The sequence below is a fragment of the Acipenser ruthenus genome, chromosome 10 (genome assembly GCF_902713425.1).
Source record: "Acipenser ruthenus chromosome 10, fAciRut3.2 maternal haplotype, whole genome shotgun sequence".
NCBI lineage: Eukaryota > Metazoa > Chordata > Actinopteri > Acipenseriformes > Acipenseridae > Acipenser > Acipenser ruthenus.
This window is the reverse complement of record NC_081198.1, coordinates 29,254,333-29,272,040: the sequence shown is the minus strand read 5'-3', so window position 1 is coordinate 29,272,040 and position 17,708 is coordinate 29,254,333.

Sequence of the window (17,708 nt, the reverse complement as noted above, 5' to 3'; positions counted from 1 at the left end):
CTCATGCTTACTAAAAGAATGCTACAATTACACTTCAGGATAGTCAGTTACAATTTCTTTCAAGTGCTGAATCTGTTTTATTTTATTTTATTTTTTTTGTTAAGTAAAGATTCAGAGGCTATTGTAATGATCACTAAATAGCATTAAATAGCAGAATATTCTTCCAGCTAATTAAACTGGAGGTCTGGTTCTTGTTCACTGCAGCATGGCATTGTGCTTCAGTGATGAGCCTTTGAACACTGGAGTAGTCTTGCATGAAAGAACAATCATTTGTGAATGGCTTTTTCAATGACAAGTACAACACATGATAAAAGTTACTGGAAGCTTAAAGAGGGAAATGCTTTTGATTTGATTAAAATGATTTTTCTATTTTTGACTTGGATAAAGTCCAGCTCTTTTGGCAGATGTAGGTTTAAATGGGCTTTTTTTTAACTGACATTCCAAACTTAATTAACACTCTGTTTTTGACTCCATAATTTTCAAGTCAATTCACAAGTTATTTGGCAGGCAGAGACTTCACAGATATTTGTATTCAAAACGCTGCTAGGAGATATTTACACCCAACATGTGACAGTATTCCTGTATCAAATTGTATTTCTGAAACATGATAGAGCAGCCGTACTGTGTTTGCATATGTAACCCTGTTTTGTTAAGCACACTCTAAAACAGAGTTCCAGCACACACAGAGTTAATCACGTGCATGCAACGTGCAGGGAACAGGTGACCTAACTGAAAAAAGTAAATGTATCTTTTTAGAGGCACTAGAGAGAAGCTTCTAGAAAAATTGACAAAAAAAGACAGAAAAGAAATTGCAAGCAACAGAGCAAGTCGTTAGAGCAATATATAGTGCTTTTATTTTTTTTTAGAAATAAATAAATAAAAAGAAGCAAGCAGAGTGTAAGCAATAGAAAATACGTTTTACTTATTTTTGGAAAATAGAGAAAGAAATCGCAAGCAACAGCAAGTTGTTAGGATTTATTTTGCAAACAATATATATATATATATATAGTTTAAAGGAATCCTTGAACTTTGGGAAAAGAGCTGAAGAACTTCAACGCTTTAGGGACTGAGATCTGTGATTTTCTGGTGAGTTATAATACATTAAAAATAACTAAGAAAAACTGTATTTTTGTTTATTATTGTTCTGCAATACTGTATAAAACCAACCAGAATTTATTTGTGTTATGTGCTTTTGAACAGTAATGGTAAACAGAATGTGTACTATGATATATTTTATTTTTGTATTATTTTAAATGCAATCCTGTGGCAATGTGCCCCACCCCTGTGTGCATTTGTGTGTTATGTGTTGTATGTTGCGTGTGTTAATGTTGGTGTATAGAGGTTGGTACACGGGATATAAACGGGTCTGTGTTTCACGTGAGATTTTAAATTGTATATTTGTATTTAGGCACGGGATTGCACATCACTGCACGTGCATTTAAAGTATAGTATGTGAGCACTGGGTTGCACAGAATTAATTCACGTGCTGGGATTCAAGTGAATAATTAATTAGTAATTGAATCCCAGCACAATAGTATATATAGATGCACATTTCTTTCACTCGGGGTTGGGTGTTCGTGAGTGGAGAACGGGTGAGAGAGAGAGAAGAAAGAAAGAAAGAAAGAAAGAAAGAAAGAAAGAAAGATCGTAACGTTTGTTTTTGCTTCACTCACCGTTTGTCTGTTTACTGTTTAGTCCGTTTTGTTTATATATTTATTTTGGCGTAAGTGCTGTGTCCTGTGTGTTTTTGTCTTGCAACCTTTTTATTTTCTGTTCTGTTTATTAAATGCTGAGCGAAACCATTCGCTCAGCTCCACCAAACCACACCTCTCTGTCGTTTTATTTCCTGCTTCTGGTCTGACGCCACCCACTCCGGCCGTCTTTGTGACATGTGGTGTCCTGCGTGGGATAACAGCGCCTCCAAGCATCAGACCAGGAGGGGGGTTTTTGGAGGAAAAAAAAAGGCAATGGCAGAAGACGACATCAAGCTACGGGACTGGATCCTGGACAATGGTGGGCTGGAGGCCCAGTCTATGCCCATAGCTATCCGGATCCTGTGGCTGATGGACAGGGAGGCCTATGAGAGGGAACACACCCTAAGCACCTGGGAGGAAGGTGTGGAGTTGGTCCTCAGCTACCTGGAGGCAGCTATAAACGGAACAGCGGCCCAGGTAGCAGGGTCTCCAGCAGGAGGGTTCATGGCCAGCTGCCCCTTCCTAGAGTGGGAGGAGCCAGAGCGTCCACAGCCCAAGCGGGAGGAGCCTGAGTGTCCACAGCCCAAGCGGGAGGAGCCCGAACGTCCTATGCCTGAGTGGGAGGAGCCCGAACGTCCTACGCCTGAGTGGGGGGAGCCCGAACGTCCACAGCCCAAGAGGGGGGAGTCGGTGCGTCCACAGCCCAAAAGGGAGGAGTCAGTGCGTCCACAGCCCAAAAGGGAGGAGTCGGTGCGTTCACAGCCCAAAGAGAGGGAAGTCGGGGCTTCCACAGCCCTAGGACCCAAGCTGCCAGCAGAGGGAGAATGCCTGCTGGTTCCACCTCCACCAGCAGAGGAAGAATGCCTGCTGGTTTCCCCTGCAAGAGAGGCAGAGCCGCACCAGTCCCCTGCAAGAGAGGCAGAGCCGCACCAGTCCCCTGCAAGAGAGGCAGAGCCGCACCAGTCCCCTGCAAGAGAGGCAGAGCAGCACCAGTCCCCTGCAAAAGGGGGAGACTACACGCTGCTCCCACCTCCGTCGCCAGGAGACTACACGCTGCTCCCACCTCCATCGCCAGGAGACTACACGCTGCACCCACCTTCACCGGCAGGAGCAGAGCAGCCGGAGCTGCCTCTGCCTCTGCCACCTTCACCGACAGGAGCAGAGCAGCAGGAGCTGCCTCTACCTCCACCACCTTCACCAGCAGGAACAGAGCAGCAGGAGCTGCCTCTACCTCTGCCACCTCCACCGCCAGGAGCAGAGCAGCAGGAGCTGCCTCTGCCTCCATCACCATCAGGGGGAGAGGAGCAGGAGCTGCCTCTCCCTTCACCAGAAGGACCAGGACTAGATGCTGGCGGTCCTCAGCAGCCCTTGCATAGGCTGCTGAGGGAAGCACAGGGAAGAACTGCCCGGCCGCAGAGGCCGAGAAGAGGGCCAACACCCGCACCCCAGCTTGTCCTGACTCCCTCCCTCGCTTCGCCCAAGGATGCCTGCCTCGCTTCGCCCAAGGATGCCTGCCTCGCTTCGCCCAAGGATGCCTGCCACGTTTCGCCCAAGGATGCTTGCCACGCTTCGCCCAAGGATGCCTGTCTGGCATCACCTGGGGCTGCCTGTCGCTCCACATCGCCTGGGGTTGCCAGCCGCTCCGCATCGCCTGGGGTTGCCAGCCGCTCCGCATCACCTGGGGTTGCCAGCCGCTCCGCATTGCCTGGGGTTGCCAGCCGCTCCGCATCGCCTGGGGCTGCTTGTTGCTCCGCATCGCAGCAGGAAGTACTGTGGCCGGAACCCCACCAAGGGGAGCTGCCGGCCACGAAGAAGGTGGGGGAGGTCAGGAGACCTGCTCCCACTGCAGTAGTTTCGCTGCCGGAGATCGTGGGGGAGGTCAGGAGACCTGCTCCCACTGCAGCAGTTTCGCTGCAGGAGATCGTGGGGGAGGTCCGGAGACCTGCTCCCAATGCAGCTTCTTCGCTGCCGGAAGTACTGTGGTCGGAGCCCCACCAAGGGGAGCTATCGGCTACGAAGAAAGGGGGAGAGGTCAGGAGACCAGCATCCCCCGCAGCAATTTTGCTACAGGTGTGGACCAGCATGCTGTCAGCTGTGCCACTACCAGCAGGGGTGCTGACAGCATTGCCAGCCATGGGCCCACTGAAGCCTCCCTTCCCAGCCCGAGACTTTGTCCTGGACTGCTGGGTTTTTAAGGGGGGAGGTGGCCATTGAGGCCATGTGTGCTTTGCACAGGGGGGGGGGGGGTATATGTGGCAATGTGCCCCGCCCCTGTGTGCATTTGTGTGCTAAGAAAAACGGTATTTTTGTTTATTATTGTTCTGCAATACTGTATAAAACCAACCAGAATTTATTTGTGTTATGTGCTTTTGAACAGTAATGGTAAACAGAATGTGTACTATGATATATTTTATTTTTGTATTATTTTCAATGCAATCCTGTGGCAATGTGCCCCGCCCCTGTGTGCATTTGTGTGTTATGTGTTGTATGTTGCGTGTGTTAATGTTGGTGTATAGAGGTTGGTACACGGGATATAAACGGGTCTGTGTTTCACGTGTGATTTTAAATTGTATATTTGTATTTAGGCACGGGATTGCACATCACTGCACGTGCATTTAAAGTATAGTATGTGAGCACTGGGTTGCACAGAATTAATTCACGTGCTGGGATTCAAGTGAATAATTAATTAGTAATTGAATCCCAGCACAACAGTATATATAGATGCACATTTCTTTCACTCGGGGTTGGGTGTTCGTGAGTGGAGAACGGGTGAGAGAGAGAGGAGAAAGAAAGAAAGAAAGAAAGAAAGAAAGATCGTAACGTTTGTTTTTGCTTCACTCACCGTTTGTCTGTCTGTTTACTGTTTAGTCCGTTTTGTTTATACATTTATTTTGGCGTAAGTGCCGTGTCCTGTGTGTTTTTGTCTTACAACCTTTTTATTTTCTGTTCTGTTTATTAAATGCTGAGCGAAACCATTCGCTCAGCTCCACCAAACCACACCTCTCTGTCGTTTTATTTCCTGCTTCTGGTCTGACGCCACCCACTCCGGCCGTCTTTGTGACAAATCCTTATGTGTGTTTTGGTTAAATTGAAAGAAAGTGAAGCTTACGATTCTGACAGATAGTAAGAAAAAAACCCTGTAAATTAAATGTAAACACATTGAAATTGTGTTTATAAAGAGATGCTGTAGAAATCATTTAAGTTGAAAGAAAGATAAATATAACTACGCAGTTGCAAAAGAAATTAAAACAAAGGCAGAGGAATACAGAATTTGTGAAATGCTGTATACTTTTATTTCTGTTTTAGACAAAAGGTTTATATAAACGCACATTTCTTTTTTGTTGATAGTATACTGGAAAATTAAACTGAAAGAAAAATACACTATGAATAATCTGCAATGTTAAAAGAAAAAAAACGATTGTTTAACTGTGTATCGAGTGAAAATTATTTAGACCTGCATAATGATGTGTGTTCCAATATGCAGGTTGTTTTTTTTTTTTTTTGGGAAACTTTTCTTTGACCGAGAAGCCATCACCATTCCTTCTTACCAGGACTGATGACATCGTAACAGCTATTCAGCAGCAACGTTATCCACAGCTGTGAACCAACTCTCTGCAACAACTTCATTTCCATTCTTTTGTTGGCCTAAGGATTGAACTGAGTGGTAGGACAAACTAACTGGGTAGATAAATGAATGGACAGTGAACTGTGGATTGTGCTTATTTGTGCTGTATTAATTGGTGATGTGCATGATAATTTATTGTTGTTATTGTTTTTATTTTCTTTAAGAAAAAAGATAAATGTCATATGCAAGAACAGTAATTACACTTGTTGTCAAATTATTTCTTTAGATTACTGGTATGTTACTACTGTGCAAATCAATGAAACCAGTCTCCAAACGAACGGTAACCTGGAAGTATTAGTCACTAAAGTAGGGTTACACATATGTAACCCCTTATAAAATAATACCTTATTTCATGGTGTTACGTTACCAACAAAGTATTACAAATAAATAAATAAATATCAGACAGTTGTTTTATTACTGTTGGATGTTTACTCCACTATTTACGTGGCCTGAATGATCATTTTTATGCAGATGACACCCAAATTTATGTGCATACTAAATCTGATGTTGATGTTGCTGCCTCTGTGCTTTCTGGTTGCATTTCTGATATTAAGAATTGGATGTCACAAAACTTTCTGCATCTTAACTGTGACAAGATGGAGGTTATGTTGCTAGGCACTGCCCACCAGTTACGTAAAACCAATGCTGTAAACTTGTCAGTTGATGGTACTATGCTTGAGCTTGAGTTAGCTGAAAAGCTGGTTCATGCATTTGTTTTTTCGATGATTGATTATTATTTATTTCTTAGCAGACGCCCTTAACCAGGGCGACTTACAATCGTAAGCAAATACATTTCAAGTGTTACAATACAAGTAATACAATAAGAGCAAGAAATACAATAACTTTTGTTCAAGCAAAGTACAAGTGTGGCAAACCACAATTCAATAATACAGCAGATAATAGTGATAGTTACATCAGGATATGATTAAATAGTGATAGTTACATCAGGATGTGATTAAATACAAAGTACTACAGGTTAAACACTTGGCAGATTACAGTATTCTGAAGTACAGGACTAAATGCAGTAAAATAGGGGGCAGATAAGAGCAAAATAAAGCACATTTACATGAAGGGTGATAGTGTCCCAGGATACAAACAGAGGAGTTCTACAGGTGCTCTTTGAAGAGGTGAGTCTTGAGGAGGCGCCGGAATGTGGTCAGGGACTGGGCAGTCCTGACATCTGTAGGAAGGTCATTCCACCACTGCGGAGCAAGGGTGGAGAAGGAGCGTGCTCTGGAGGCAGGGGAGCGTAGCGGAGGTAGAGCTAGTCTTCTAGTGCACGCGGAGCGGAGAGGTCGTGTGGGGGTGTAGGGAGAGATGAGGGTCTGGAGGTAGCTGGGTGCAGTCTGGTCAAGGCATCTGTAGGCTAGTACAAGAGTCTTGAACTGGATGCGAGCGGTGATCGGGAGCCAGTGGAGCGAGCGGAGTAGTGGAGTAGCGTGGGCGAAGCAAGGCAGAGAGAACACCAGGCGGGCAGCAGAGTTCTGGATGAATGATTATTGTAACGCTCTGCTTGCAGGCGTCTCCAAAAGCACACTGTCCAAATTACAACATGTTCAGAACTCAGCAGCTCATATCCTGACAAGGTCATGTGCAAGGGATCATATCACTCCTGTTCTAGTCCCTGCACTGGTTGCCTGTCAGGTTTCGTGTTTTTTTTTTAAATTTTACTTCTTACTTTTAAGGCTTTACATGGTTTGGCTCCACCGTATTTATCTAATCTCTTATCAGTCTACACCCCTTCACTCAACCTTCGCTCAACTGATCTTGGATTGTTATGTGTTCCCTCTGTTCACCTGCATTCTATGGGCAACAAGGCTTTTTGTTGTTATGACCCAAAACTCTGGACACCATTCCTAAAGAGATCAGGGATTCTGCCACTCTCAATGCTTTTAAATCTAGCTTAAAGACCTACTTTTATAGAAATGCATTTTTATGACTGTTTTTATTTTCTGTTTTGTTTGTTTGTAAAGCGCTTTGAGATGTTGCTTTTAAAGGTGCTATATAAAATAAAGTTTATTATTATTATTATTATTATTATTATTATTATTATTATTATTATTCAATCAAAATAATTCGGCACATATTTTTAATCAATCAATCAATATTTATTTTATATAGCGCCTTTCATAGTGGGCCACCATCACAAAGCGCTTTACAAGGTAGTGACGAACAATGCATAACACATTAAATACAGTGGAATATACAGGGCGTAGTTTAATAGGCAATGTACCTTTATGAGCCCTTAAGACAATGTGCTCTCCAGTAAATCAGAAGACTCAAGATGGATGCTGCCTATGGAGGATAATTTGTGCCAAAATTTAACCGCTTCAACTCCAGATGTAAAAATGAAACCCCTTCCCAGGTACCAGATTTTGAAAATAATAATAATAATGTTTTCAAACCTGTAATTGCTATAAAATGTTAACATATGATGAATAAAGCACAAATAAATGACTTAAACTGTGTTCTTCATTAACCCTTTATGCTGCTGTGTACTACATACCCATGTTCAATATAGAGATAAACACGTTTTTTTTTTTTTGTTTGTTTTTTGGGGTTTTTTTAACAATGAAAACAAAAACGCTGCTAATAACAATCAGTAAACAGTAATTATCAAATAAAAATCAAACAACATAAAAATGTGTGCCAGTATCGACTTGCTCTGTGCCATTTATGAAATGTTCAATACAACAGAACCCAGGGTTGCCTTCGCAACCACTGTACATTCTTCTTGCGTGTTTTCTTTTGTTTTCATTTTCGTAGCATACCCTGTACCTTTTTTATGGTGTCTGCTTTGCTTGTGTTGGAGGGATAGTCACAAATGCGTGTACACAGCTACTTTGCACAGGCATTGTGATTGATCTGGCTGCCGTACTGCCTGTACCCAGTGCTGTGTTTTGATAGTATTTCGTCACAGCACTGCCATTGCAAACCAAACAGCTTCCTGTTTGCAGCTGGCTTACCTGTAAAGTAGCTGCATGCTCTCCTGTTCGTACAGTTTGTATTGATCTTGGCTCCACACCCTCTTCATCATAATCGCTGAGTGATAAGTCAGCATCACTGTTGCTGGTATCGAAATCCTCCGAACCAACTTCACTCCCGTTGCTCATTATAGAAAGACCACGTACATTGCCATGTTTAGCTTTCACTAAAAACTATATAAACTATAACTAAACAAGTAAAACTAATAATAAATTAAAAAATAATAATTTAAAACACTATATATACTTGTAAAAGCTGAATGGCTTCCTGCAATATATCTCAGCCCACAGTTAGATTGGAATCGCTACACGACACGCAATTGGATAAAAATATCACCTGACCCTCCCCCAACTTTCATTGCACGTTCCACAGTACTAGCACTGCTTTAGAGAATGAAACCTGAAATGCTAGACTGAGAAACCGCTCATAGAATAGAATGGGAAACTTGACGTACACACGTACGGCATGGTACTGTAGTGGGTTTTCAATTGACGTATGTGTGTACGTCATGGTGTTGAAGTGGTTAATAAATAAATAAATAAATAAATAAATAAATAAAGATCAAATTAAATAAATACAAAACAAAATACATTACATAGAAAAATATATTTATTTATTTATTTTTTTTTTCATTTTGGCACAATCTTTTCACTCTAGTTTAGCGTCAATCACACTGGAAGGGTGGGACAATACTGTTGGTACGTTCGATTATCTACTAGCTGGTCTGCCAGGTTTGAGTTAGCGTAGAATCGAGAAGAAGCAGGAGTAATAATATTCTCAAAAGTGGCTAAACCAATCCCATAACTGAGAAGCTGCGGCCTGTCTGGAACAGGAACCCAGTGGAAATATGTCTTCCAAGTCCTGCTCCCTCCGTAACTCATTGAGGTCAAATTGAAATGAAAGAGGCTGACTTAGCTGCCCGGGCTGCAGTTCAAGGTCAGCCTTGGGAAGCTGAGGAAGTGCAGGCTCTAGTTTATCTGTGGGCAGATGGAAGTGTTCAGGAAGATCTGCAGCCGTGTGTCAGAAATGAGAATGTTCATGCCCAAATTTCTGATGATTTGAAGTAAATAAACCGCCGGTATGGTACACTTAACTAACACACTCAAAAACACAGATTTCTACCAAATTTCCCATCCTTGACCTTTATTATAATAATATTAAAAGAAAAAAAATGCAAAAAATAAAACCATTCTAAACTTATTTATAAAAATATTGTAAAAAGAAAATACAGCTGTACCCTACCTACAACTACAGCTCTCATTGCGCTCGCGCAGCTTCTTTTTTTAAGCACCCAAACAAAAAACAACTAGAAAAAATCAACTGTAAAAAAAACAACTACCCTTAAATGGGATATCCTTGACAAATCATATTTTTAAAACCTTATTTTTTCCCCTTCAACAGAAGTAATTGAAATATAATCAGTAAATATATCTACAAAATCAGTAAATATATCTACAAAATATAGCGATACCAGATACAGCTGTACCGTTGGTCTGTTCATTTTTGAACACCATTTGTGAGTTAATTAATAACTGAGTTAATTAATAACTATAATTAATAACAACTGTCTTTTGTCAGTAACACAGCTCGGATCTGCAGTGGAAAAACAACCCAGGCTCTCCGTAACCTTTTATAATTTGACTTGAGTTACACGTATTCTCTCAACCACATGTTTAGGCCTACAGTGGTTGTTTTTATCAGATTGTGCTTTCATGGATGTATAAGCTGCACAATCAACACCATCGTGGATAAATTACTACGAATGCTTCACGATTCTACACTAACTCAAACCTGGCAGACCAGCTAGTAGATAATCGAACGCACCAACAGTATTGTCCCGCCCTTCCAGTGTGATTGACGCTAATGAGAAATACAACAGTGAAAAGATTGTGCCAAAATGAAAAATTAAATAAATATATATATTTTCTATGTAATGTATTTCAATTTTTATTTATTTATTTCATTATTATTATTATTTTTTATTTATGCATTTATTTATTTAGATTTGTATTTATATATTGACCGTATTTATTTATTGCAATTTTCATTTATGTATGTAATTTATTAATTTTTTATTTTCATTTATTTATTTATTTATTTTGCTTTTTGTATTTATTTGCCATGCTGCTAGTGTGTGTATCTGTGAGATTAAGATAAAATCCTTTATAGTAGATCTGAAGTTATCAGAGAGGGGTGATATTATTTTTGGTTTTCAACATTTTATTGCTAGCTAACTACGTTGGATTGTTTGGAAACTGCCAGATCAACTCCTCAACTCTACTACAGTACATCGCACTGTTTATAAGACGGATGGACGTTCAGATCAGTGCTATTTGAAAGAGCAAGACTTATTTTTAACACACGTGTGCTAAAGTGGTACCACTGAGGGACAAATCTTTTATTTTTTTATGGCCATATTTCATTTTATATCATATCATCATATATTGAGATTGTTTTGTACTTGAAAGGTGCATATTTGCATATCATTCAACTCACTTTTGATACATAAAAGAAATCTGAACTTAATGATTTGTTTGCTGACTTGTTTATTTCAGTTTTTGTATTAATTTGAAACTAAGAGAATGCCTTAGTTTCAAATTAATTTAATTAGATCAGGGAGTGATGGGGGAGTGGGAGGGGCCACGGGAATGAAATGCAACATTATTTAATCGTTTGGTGATAGGTCGGGTATCTGCTGACGGTTGTGTTATGGCAGAACCAAAAGCAGAGGAAGATAGACAAGGGAAAAACAGGAAACTCGAAAGCAACAGCTAAGATCTTTGCAAAGAAAAGCGCTCAAAACAAGGCCACTGCATTGTTACAGCAGAATACAGAGTATCTTATTGTCAAATGTGCTGACAATGCAAAAAGACGTGATCACAAAAACTACCTGTAAAATATTTTCTGCCACTTACTACCTTGCAAAACAAAATCGACACTATTCTGATCACCAGGCCTTACTGGAACTGCAAGAAGTAAATGGTGTTAATGTGGGAACTGGTCTTGATTCCAGATACAACGTCACTCAAATTATCAACCTCGTTTCTGATGAAATGGTCAAAAAAGCCTGTGAGAGAATAACACAGATTGATGGTAAAATTGCTGTATTAATTGATTAATACAGATGCAATGGCATCTCACAGAACAGAACATTGCGCTCCTTAGGACAGTGTATTCATTATGTTTATTATTTAGCAGCATATACAGCATATCTAGACAAACATTTAGTGTGTTCAGAGTAAACAACTCTAAGTGGGGAATGCTGTACATATTTCAACAGAAATGTGGGGTTTATTTGAATTCTCTCCTAAAAGTGCAGCTTCCTAACTCTAGATTGATCCCATTTGGGGTTTTCCTTTCAGTCTTGTTAATTGTCATCCTTATTAACTTCATAAAATACAATGGAAATACAGTGAGATCCAAGATATTGCAGGTTTTTGCAATGTTAAAATCTGACACTGTTTGAATCACTAAAATAGACCCCTGTGTCCACTATAGACAATCTTCAAAGCTCAAGTGAGTTGTACTTACACAAGATTATTATATTGCATGGCACATTTCTTTTGAGTTTTGAGTTTATTAAACCGGAATCAGTTTACAAAAACAGAAAATCTTTGAGTTGTCTAATAAAACTGTACCTTGGTTTGGGATTTGTATTATATAAAACTACTTGCTGCCTTGCAGATAACTGCATTGGCAAGTTCTGTATGACAGTTTGGTCAGGAAGACATGTAGTGTTGTGTTGTGTAAACTGGAATTAAGGAAAATAAGGCTGCTGTTTTAACAGTAGCAAGTGTGGATAATCTGGCTGTATCCGTCTAACAGGCCACACATAAAACATGCAAAACTCAATCTCCTAAAAAGCATTACTTCTATTACATGTCTGTTTACTTTACTGAGCCCCTCGCACCTAGCATCACTATTGTGTCATTATAAGTATACCAAGAAAGAACAGTTACATTTGTGTTCTGTCTTGAAGGACATATGTTGGTCAATACAGCCACAGTGTTGTGGGACGAGCAGGTTTCCTAATTAACGACCCTTATGAAGTCACAGATATCCCTCTGCTTTCCCGTGATTGTTGCTTAACAGTTGCACACTTCTCTGAACACAGCTTACACAGGTTCTAGCAGATCACAAGACACATCATATGAACACGAAAAAATTCATACAGTACATTTCAGACTAGACTTTCAATTTACAGTATTATGCTTTGTAAAATAATATGCATGTGGCATCCATAAGGAAGTGCTGTGGAAGATGTGTTATGATTGTACAGGGATGAGCAGCAGCTGCATATATGAAGCAGATATTTTTTATAACAATCAGGGTTTTCAAGACTGCTGATTATAAGATGTGGGACTACTTTACTCAAGCTGATTGAATTTCTGAATTTTGGGCTACATTTCACATTTGTCAAAGGCTTGCGACAACTGTAACAGTCACCAAGACAACCAATGCTCAATCTCCCCTTCTCTGTATATATTCTGCTCTGTCTTACCTGCATACTTGTTTCCATGCTCCTATCTCCTCCAACAGGTGGCTATTCCTTGTCTCCAGGGGTTGTTTGGTCAGCTCCAATAGGAGAGGTCAACTCCATCGCTCCCAGAGATACAGACCTGAGACCACAAACACTCTTCAATTCAGCTGAACATATTACAGAAACATAGGCAGCACTTATTACCATTGTTGTATTCAGTGCAGTATCTTCAATATAAGGCAGGTGTTGTTATTCTCGCAATGTGTCCACCAGTGTATGATTGTCAATTCCAAGCACTGTTTCCCTAATCGATTTAACTCTTGATTAGGACATCTCTTTCACTGCTTCATGGATGGACGGTAAAGGTGGGAGGCTTCCAACTAACCCACGTTTATCTTCCTTTATGCTGCATGCCTGATTCAATAAAGATTTGTCACCCTGCTGACATGAGCTGAAGCATAATCAACTCCATCCGCAAGATCCAGTAACAAACCTGATTGCTTGGGTTTATTTCTCAAGGAAGCTGCAGAATAGAACATGAACTTGGCACCTTATAAAAGAGGAAATAAAAAAAAGAATATATTAAATGCAGGCTGCACTTATATTGGCCCCTCCATCTATTTGTAAATGCAAACTAGGCTGGGTCCTAAGATTCAAGGTTGAATTGCGTTCCTTGTGTACCTGAACTCTGTTCCTCATGAAATCATTGCAACCATCTCCTGTGGTGGTGTGAGGTACATTAATTTAGTCATGTTCCTTGACCAGTACCATCACTGAATATCAATCCAATAGAGATAGAACACTTTCTAGGACCTGCAATTGACCTATAAGTGTTACTGCATTAACTGTTGAGATAGCCACTATGGGGGTATTTAAAAAATGTTTACTGTAGTCTTACCTCCAGTTATCTTTTTTTTGGCGTGTGCATGCACAATAACTGTGTAACAAAATGGCTGACTTAGACAAATAATGTGTTTATCATTTTAAAGCTCGGACTTTCCAATTAAAATAATTACTTGACACTTTATATGAAATGATGCTTGAACATTTTCAAAATACAGTCACACAGAACTCTGACAGCCTGGCCTATTATACCTCTGTTTAATTAACCTGGAATACTGCTATCTTTCTCTTCTGTTTCAGCCAGGTAGAACCTGTGTTCTGTACTGTACAGCCTGCTCATAGATAGCTACAGCACTTTACATGTGCAGCTAGGATAAAGCAGCCTCTGTCTGGTAGAGTTTATACCCCACAGCTATCTATCTGAGGGCTTCTAAGCAATCTAACCATTTCGTATGTGAAAATTAATGTATCAGTCTCATACAGGCAACCGTGCGGAGGATGAATGGTTTTCTGGTTTATTTTAAATTGCTGACCTATTCAGCATGTTTTGAAAAATCTCATCTTTTATTCACCTGAAGGGTTAGCAAATGGGTCTGACATATATGTGAATCCACAAACATTGGCTCCGGGATTCAAAAAAGAAGGTAATACCTCAAGGGAAAGGCAAATGACATTTCACTTACAGGACATCTCCTGTGGATGATCCACTTTGTGTCATTTAAGCCAGCTCCTTTTCGATTCATGCTGATGCACAGACAAAAAGGAGTGAACTTTTTGCTTTTTAATACGTGTAAAAAATATATACCTGTATATTATCAATATCTTAAAATATTGATCCTCAATATTACACCCAGGAGATCTCCAGCACATGCCTGCGACCTACCTGACCCTGGAGGGCAAAGGCCAACACTGCAGGTGTCTGCTTGCCTCCCTCACCCATGATCGCGCCAGAGCCAATGCACTGTTCCCTGTAGAATCCCCAGCAAAACTTCACATCCCCCACACCACGCGGTTATGTTTTTACCAAATGAGCCACTCAGGTAGTACAGCTATGGCCAAAAGCTTTGCATCACCTAGAATTTTAGTATTGAGACATAATTAAAAATAATAATATATAAAAATATATATATATATGTCACATGATTAAGATATTTTATTTAACATCATGTAATCAAAAAAACTACAAAACTGTATCGCAAAAGTTCACCGGAAGCAATAAAAGTACAGTTATCTCCGACTAAGAGAACACCCCTCAGGAAGCAAGCGAAGTGTTCTTTAAGACGGAGTTGACCACCAGACACAATATGAATCAGTAAATAAATACATATTTATTACTTGTCTTGACACATGTGCATCAACATATGAAATTAATAGAAATTAATACAATAAGAGAAAAGCAAAGGGAAGTGTATGTTAATACACTATAATAATAAAGTAACAGACAAACTAACGTTAATAAACTAATTCTATTTAGTTTTCCCTGAATGCGTTTCTCTCTCCCACATACCTCCTCTCTGTACACCCACCTTGAACAACAAAAGCTGCGGGTTCTTATACATGTGACCATCTCCAGATTAGCAATACATTAATCAATCAATTTGGAGATAGTCACATTCTGCAATGGGCTTTTATATCTGCGTGGTCGACAGTCAATAATCACTGACTACCGACCGCACATTCTCACAAGCTGTCTGGCAGAAACAAGCTGCTAACACTGCCTCTACCAGACCACACTTAAACTATATAACAATAACAACAAACCACCACCTTCAAATCACCCATTCTAAAATCCAAAACAATGCAGAATTTACAATACATTCACCAGTATTAAATAAACACGATACATTATTTACAAACAGGACTTTGCCCTGCCCCCTAATTATGTGCAGGGCTCTGTTCTGCCCTGCCAGGGGCATGTTTTACTTTATCACTACAATGCGTCTAGATCAGGGGTTTTCAACCGGGGGTGCGCGTACCCCTGGGGGTACTTCTGAGGGTCATAGGGGGTACGCAGGACAACTCAGAAATGCACAAATAAAAATGAAAGTAAAAGAAAATAATGATTTTTTAAATGTATATTATATCTATAACAAAAACATTGTCAATGTAAAAAAACAAGTTCGAAAAACGCAACAGCCGTTTAAAGGGGTGATATCAAACACAAAAGTCCAAGTTAGGAGAAGCAATTAGGCCAATTTTGTCAAGCATCAAGCAAATAGGCACAATTGGAAAGGTGCTGGGGCCCAAGATTCACACAATTCTTGTTTCTAACTTGGCGCCTTTTTTTGATCGCTTCGCTCCACTTTATCGCTCCACTTGAAATGCTCAGTGGCGCAGCAGGCTAAGGTCGTGTGCTCTTCAAGAACATCATGTTGCAAGTTCAAACCACTTGAAATGCTCTTTGTATGACTTGAAGTGACTGAGACACACACTCACACACTGAGACTGTGTGTGTTTCTCAGTGTATGTGTGTCTCGGTGTGTGTGTGTCAGTGTGTGTGTGTTTCTCAGTGTGTGTGTATGTGTCATTGTGTGTGTGTCTCAGTGTATGTGTGTGTGTCTCAGAGTATGTGTGTCTCAGTGTGTGAGTGTGTGTCTCAGTCACTTCAAGTCATACAAAGAGCATTTCAAGTGGAGCAATAAAGTGGAGCGAAGCGATCAAAAAAAGGCGCCAAGTTAGAAGAAAGAATTGTGTGAATCTTGGGCCCCAGCACCATTCCAATTGTGCCTATTTGCTTGATGCTTGACAAAATTGGCCTTGACTTCATCAAATAATGAATAAAGCGAGGGAAAGATATTCGAGAATGTATATGGTAAATAGACAGACAGACATTACAAGAGAGTAAAAAGTAGAGTAATATAAGAGAAATGAGAAAATATTTGAAAGTAAAATAATGGTAGAAGGGACTTTTGGACAGTATTGACACTGTTTTGGTCGGTATTGATATATTGATATTTACGTAGGTACAAAACTACAATGTTATAGATGGTTCAAAAGGTACATATGCATGTCCGTGCTAAAGGGTAGTATACTAACACATTTTAATGCTGGAAAAAAACATTATTCTCCTTGATATAGTGGTGTTATGAACTTAAGGCTAATGCATTTGTAAAGCATTAGAGCTCTTCATAAAAGGCCATATACATTTCGTTTACATTTCTTGACCATGGTTTGACTTCAATAAGTGCATCATTTGCATGCACCCACAACAAGAACAGACACATAGTGTCCTGAAGTAACATCCTGTCCTTGGTGTATGATAATGGAATCTAATTGGTAATTCCTGTTGTCCACAGTAATTATGCTCTTCTGCACAGCAGTAAACTTAGCATTGTGTCACTTTGTAACGGTCCCGTCTGGTTTGGACTGCAATCAGTCTCCTTGCTCATTGAATAAGTCCACGTTTCATGATTGGAGAAGTTTTGCATTGCCTATATATGCTATCAGGAATCCTTGCCCATTTGTCATTTCTATAAATTAGTTCTTCCAAACACATGGAATCTGTACCAGCAGGTACATGTAGAGGATAAATATGCAACACCTCTCGGTTTGATGAGCAGTAGTTACATGTAGTACATAGAATGTCATGACTTATTGTGACTGAAACCATGCAAGATACTTCAGACAAATTTCAGACAATTTGGTGAGAATCTCTGCAACACGTTGCTGCTCACCTCTATTGAAAGGTTCTCCTAAGAAGTGACAAATATCCACAGTAGTTAGAGACGCAGTGGATTGGCAAGTGATCCTATTTGTGAACAAAGCTCCTGATAGCCTCTTGTTGACTGTATTTTAATGAATCCTTCAGAGGTTGCAAGTGAAGAAGGCACTGCAATGTTGCATTTGCATAGCATGAGGTGAAATTGGTGTTGCTCAAGCCTCTGAATGGATGTGTAAGTGCAATGTTCTCTTAGAAGACTGAGGCTTTTGCTGTTCCTGAACATTAATGATGGCTCGGTGAATGATATGCGCATTATCTTTTACCTTGTGTCCCTTGTGCGTGTTAGTCTCCTTCAAGCTTTTCAACTTCGGACAATAAAGCCCTCTGAGTCAATGGTACTCTTCAACTGCAGTTTGACAT